Raw genomic sequence first — 6,777 nt, forward strand, 5'->3', positions numbered from 1 at the left:
TTTGAACTGAAGTGATAATGCTATGTACTTGGTGTTTGTTTAAGGCCCAGTGTCCACTTTGGTAACTTTAGTTCTGTACTTTGAAAATGTGACCTAAGAGATGTTTAATGCTAATTCAAAAGTAAATTGTCTATGCTATGGGCATGAAAGATCTTGGGGCCGAATGTAATAAGAATGTAAATTTTAAAGATCTTCCCTGCCCCTAGGCTAATGTGCACCTGAAGCCTGGGGTGGGGGAGGCTTGTTTTTCAGTAGATACTTCTTGATTGGCCAGTGAGTCAATAAGGTTGTTACATTCTCTGAGCCAGGAGAAGGCTATATAAGCCCTGATGTGTAGCTTTGTTTTGGGGACTCACTTTGAGAAGTGTTCTGTGATTTGATCTGAATTCTGGGAAGCCGTTGTTGAGAGTCCCCCGGCTTTGAAAAACCCAGAATGTGGAAACCCAGATGTTGACTGGGTATGGATGTAATGGTTGGACAGTTTGGAAATCTGTCTACTTGATGTTTCTGTCTTGATAATTATGCCTGTATACTTTGAGGTTCAGGGTGCTGACCTTTTCCCCTGAACAAGGTAAATGATATATGTCTGACTGATTAAAGTAAGCTTGTTAACCCATTTTGAGTTGCTTTCCTTTAACAAAGCAGATCCAAGAACCTGTATTGCTAGCAGCCACCCTGGGAACGCTGGGGTGCTTGCTGCTACACAAGCCTACTCTTTTCTGCTTGATTGCTATCACTCAAACCATTTTTTCCCTTTCCTTCTTATTGTTTTCTTAGGCTTAACTTATTTTCTTACAAAATTTTCATGAATTTGCAAAACGTCAACAAACATGACAAGTTCCAAATATCAAAATGAAAAGAACAAATAGCTACTTTAAAATAAAAGTAGCTATTTTGTTTTGTTTTAAATATCATACTTACTTGTCTTACTTTTTCCCCCTCATTTGGGTAGCCCTCCACTAAATGTTGGGAATAAAGAATAGAAAAATGAGGGGTGGCTAGTTGGTGTGGTGAATAGAGTACTGGCCCTGGAGTCAGGAGAAAATAAGTTCAAATTTAGCCTCAGACACTTAAGAGTTGCTAGCCATGTGACCTTGGGAAACAAACTTAACCCCAATTGCCCTTCCCTCCCCCCTGCAAAAAGTTAAAAAAACAAGAATAGGAAAATGCTATTTGTTTTTTGCTTCCAATGACTTCATATTCTTTTAGGACAGAAAACATGCATAGAAGAATTATTTTTAGGGTGGCCTAGAATTCTGAATGATATAACAGTAAGGTATAGAAGTGCACTGTTGCCTGGAGAGATGTTTAGCAGACTAGATAGCAGTTATTTGGGGTCAGGAGGGTTCTGTGGATGGTAAGATGATAAAGGCCAGTGGTACATCATTTTGTCAAAATAAGTATGGTGGGCTATTCCATGATTATCAAAACAATGTGAAAGACTATGTCTGCCCTGTGGATTGGGAAGAAGGTTGGAGGGACCCATTCCACTACAAGTGGTAAGAGTGGAATAGATCTGAGGAGGTGGAGTCAAGATGGCAGAGGAGAGGCAGGACCTCCCCTCTTCTCCAGCTTCCACCTTCCCTAATCTATGTAAAAAGTGTACTCTAAACAACGTTTTGAGCTGCAGAACCCATAAAATTACACAGAGAAGATAACCTCCCACTGAGGACAGCTCAGCAGGCCAGCAAGAATTGGAGAGCCCAGTGCTCTGGGAGCCAAGCCCAGACCCACCCCTGGCTTTAGCCCCAAGGCAGGTCTGACCAGTCACTAGCTCCAGGGTCTCCAGATCAGCAGGAGATTTGGCCTTTTAGAGATTTATCAACATATAGATGCTGAGGAGAAAGTGAGAGGTCAGTACAGTCTGGACTTTGGGAACCAGCAAGTGGGAGTGCATGGCTTTTGCCCCCAGGGCAAGAAGCCACTCTGAGGGGGTAATTGCTCTTTCTTTAACCTTCTTGGATCTGGATTGCAGTATAGGGTGGAGGTCCTGGTGGGTGTGTCCAGCTTGCCAGAGCATGTGGAAACCTCAGAGAGGGCACCCATCTAATACCTCCTGCAGCTGAGAAAACCCCAGCATTTGGGACAAAAGTTCCCCTGTCTGGTGGCAGAGTCATACCGTGGCAAAAAGCCCAGGTGCCAAGTGACTGAGGGGAGACATGACCAGGCAAAGTAAACAAAGCAGACAGAAGATTCCAACATTAGACTCCTATTTTGGGGACAGAAAGGATCAAAGCATGGAACAGGAGGAAGACAGTGAAGTCAGAACTCCTGCACCAAAAGCTTCAAAGGAAAACACAAGCTGGTTACAGGCCATAGAGGACCTTAAGAAGAAGATAAGCGAAGTGAAGGAAAAATTGGGAAGAGAAATGAGAAAAATGCAAGAAAATTATGAAATGAGAGTCAACAGCCTGACTGAGGAAAATTATACCTTAAAAAATAGACTAACTCATATAGCAAAAGGAGCTCAAAATACAATGAGGAGAAGAATGCCTTAAAAAGCCGAATTTGCCAGATGGAGGAAGAATCTCAAAAGCTCACTGAGAAAATCATTGCTTCAGAATTAGATTGAAGCAAATGGAAACTAATGACTTTATAAGAAATCAAGAACCTGTTAAACAGATCCAAACAAATGAAAGAGTAGAAGGCAAGGTGAAATATCTCATGGGAAAAACCACTCACCTGGAAAATGGATCCAGGAAAGATAATTTAAAAATTATTTGACTACCTGAAAGCCATGATCAAAGTAACAAGCTAGAAATCATACTGCAGGAAGTTCACAAAGAAACTGCCCTGATGTTTTAGAACCAGAGGGCAAAATAGAGGTTGAAAGAATCTACTGATCACCTCCTGAAAAAGATCCCAAAAAGAAAACTCCTAGGAACATTATAGCCAGGTTCTGGAATTCCCATATTAAGGAGAGAATATTAAAGCAGCAAGGAAGTATCAATCTGAATATTGTGGAAACCCAATCAGGATAACGCAGCATCTGGCAGCTTCTACAATGAGGGATCACAGGAATATGATATTCCGAAGGTCAAAGTAGGTGGGATTAAAACCAAAACTAACCTACCCAGCAAAACTGAGTATCATGTTTCAGGGGAAAATATGGTCATTCAGTGGTATAGAGGACTTTCAAGCATTCTTGCTGAAAAAAACAGAGTTGAATAGAGAATTTGACCCTCAGATACAAGAAGCAAGAAGCATGAGAAGGTAAACAGGGAAAAGAAATCATTAGGAACTTATCAAAGTTGAACTATTAACATTCCTACATGGAAAAACAATAAATATAACTTATGAAACTTTTCTAAGTACTTGAAGTGAATATATATATATGAAGGTATATGGGCATATGAATACATATGTGAATGTGTGTATATATGTTTACAGGTATACATAGATAGAGGGCACAGGAGCAATTCAACAGGAAGGGATGATACTTAAAAAGTGAAATTAAGAGGTGAGAGTGGAATGTAATGAGAGGAGATGGGGAGAGAGAGAATGGGATAAACTATCTCATATAGAAGTAGCAAGGGAAAATGGTTACAATGGAGGGGAAGAATAGTAAGGCAAAGGGGAATGGGTCAACCTTATTCCAATTGAATTTGGCTTGAGGATGGAATGAAATATACACTAAATACGGTATCTCACCCTCCAGGAGAGCATTGGGGTGAAGGGGATGAGAAAGAGGATGATGGAAGGTGGGGAAGGAATTTGGGAGCACCCACTTTTGAAAAGACACGGGATCAAAGTAGAGAATAGAACAAGTGGGAGGTGGGACAGGAGGGAGGGAAATCTAGTCAGTCTTTTACAATTTATCTACTATTTTATTGTTTTGCATCAGCCACACATGTACAACCTGTACTGAACTGCTTATCTTCCCAGTGAGTGTGGGAGATAAGGGAGGAAGGGAATGAATCTTGAATTCTAAGTTTAAAAATAAATACCCAAACACACACACATATACATACATACATATATATATATACATATATATATATATACTTATTAATACTATTTTACATGTGATTGGGAAATAAGATATACAGGCACTGGGGCATAGAGATCCACTGGAAAAGTCGAAAGGGGTATGGGAGAGAGCAGATTGGAGGAGGGGATATCCTGTGGGACTGCTATTTTGGGGCGGTGGGTAGGGGAAAAATGGGGAGAAAATTTGCAACTCACAATCTGGCAGAAATGAATGATGTAAATCAGAAGTTAATAAAGAATTTGAAAAAAGTAAAAAAAAAACTTTAAAAAAGTGTGGAGTAGATCTGAGAGTCAGAGTGGAGGAAGAGATCTGATTTTTTTTCATATTGGCATTGGACAATGCAGGTTCAGTATTGACATAGGAATGGTAAGTACAAAGGAGGATTTAAAAGAAAATTCAGGAGGACATCTGAACCTGTTTTGCTGAGCTGTCTGGTGCCTAGTGCATTACAGTGGACACTTTTTGGAATTGGGTAGAGCAAAAGATGTTCTTTACCCCAAGGTGATACTAATAAATATAACAACTTCTGAGGCAACATCTGTGTCAAATATGTTTCACTTTACTCTAGGGAAAAAGCCTTGGCCACTCACTCATATTGCTTTCAGTTTTCTCAATGTAGTGATATTTTAAGGTTGATAGTAGGCAGAACCAAAATTAATAAAGGGTAAATGGGTCTGTACTCCTAAAAATTGTTTCTCCAGAAGGAACAAATTGTTCCCTAAGCTCTCTTTCCATATAACACAGCTGCCCAAAACTTCTTCTTCTTCAATTGTATCCTTAAAAATTCTTCTTCTTATAATTATTCTATATAATTGGAAAGATTCCTTCCAGTTCTGCTTCTTTGATATAATATTCCTTTTCCTCTTCTTAATTTTATTTCATTTATTAGTGTTTACTTTCTCCTGATAATACCTTATCTATTGGCCTTCTCTCCAAGGGGAGCTTCTCTCTCTGTGACACCTACTGACCTACATGACAAAAAAGCAACACTTGGTGTACTCACTGATCCTTACTGCCATTTTCTGACTGTCACTTTACCATCATCAGTTAGATTTCCAGAAAACTTCCTCCATTCAATTCAGATTCATGATGTGATCATCTATATACCTCTAGGTTCGTTTACCTTCTTTTCTGTAAGCTTATACCTTGATCAGTCTTCTTATTTATACTAGCCAATGTTAATCTGAATGGACCTGCATTGGATCTCTCACATGGCTCATAGTTCCTTGAATTCAAAGTCTACAAATCAGAAGTAAATGAAAACTGATTTATTAGATGCTTTTTATTTTCCAAATGCTATATTACGTTCTATGGATAGAAAAAATAGTGAAACAATTTTTGTTCTCAAAGAGTTCTTTTTAAATGAAATAGCACATACAGCATTGTTTTTTTGCAGGTTTGAGGGGAAGTATCATCTGAAGCATAGCAGTAGTACACAGGGCAATTCTCACTTATAGGAATCATCAGCATTCCTTACAGTAAGAACAGGGGTTCCTTAGAGCTCAGTGGCCCAATGGTAATGCCCAATGTTCAGTAATATTATTGAAATTTATCACTTACTGAGCCAAGGTTTTAGCATAGAAAAACAGAAATATGCATAAGATATGCACATATACAGGTATATGTGTACTAATGTTCATATATAGGCATGTGTACACATATGAATCATATGTGCATTTATGCTTATATGTATGTATGTAAATATATATAAAAGGTCAGATTAAAATTCACCCTTCCTATATATATATCCAGCAAAAATCATATATTCCATTCTTTTTTTGTGTTCTTTCAAAAATATTTTCAGATCAGAGGATTTGGGAGACTTTACTAAATTTAAGACTCATCAGCTTCACTGTGTAGATTCAAGAATTAAAGCCAGGAATACATGGTTAAAAGCAGTACATTTTATAGAAGCATTCAGTCAAACTTATCAACAGTCTCAATCTGGAGTGTTTGATAGACAGAGGCCTGGAAGCATCTGTGCATCCCACACTATTCACTAAAGTGAATTTTTATTGGTCTAAAATGAAGATGAAGATAGTGTGCCTATGAAGCCTATCACTGTTAAGGGAAGATTCTACAAATATGGCTTAATTCCATCCCCATTCTTAGAGACTACAGCATTTGAAAAAAAATTGAACTAAATTTTGACTTTCTTCAAAAATTTGTTATATCACATTTCTTCCTCCAATCAGGACATAAATATTCTAGGAACAATTTTCTCCCTGGCATTTTACTATCTTTTTACTTGCTTTTAAACAGTAAAAGCAGAATAATTGCAATGGGGACAAAGAGGAAGAAAATATAGTTCCTAGGGGAATTCAGTTCAAATTTTAAAGAAAACTTCAAGCCATTTTATCATATATTGTGCCATGTTGATACATACATTTAATTTAAGTATATATGTTGTGGTGATGGAAGGTGGATGATTGCTATTAGCACATCATACAGGTATAATACAATAAGCTTGCTTTAAGGACTGATATATCTCAAGTCACAAAGAGAAATATATGGCAAATATCAGTGTTTATGTATATGTGTGCATGTGCATGAAAACATATGTGTGTACAAATGTGTATACATGCATATATTTATATATGTGTGCATGTGCATAAGTGTGTATATATTATGTATATGTGTATACATATACATGTACACACGCAGAGGGTAGATTGCCAGATCTGAAGTTAGGAAGACTCATTTTACTGAGTTTAAATCTGGCCAGACACTTTCTAACTGTATAATGCTGGACAAGTCAATTAAACCTGTTTCCCAATTTTGTCATT

The sequence above is a fragment of the Petaurus breviceps genome, unplaced genomic scaffold (genome assembly GCF_028583685.1).
Source record: "Petaurus breviceps papuanus isolate PSGF00001 unplaced genomic scaffold, PetGlider_PUasm1.0 189, whole genome shotgun sequence".
Taxonomy (NCBI): Eukaryota; Metazoa; Chordata; class Mammalia; order Diprotodontia; family Petauridae; genus Petaurus; species Petaurus breviceps.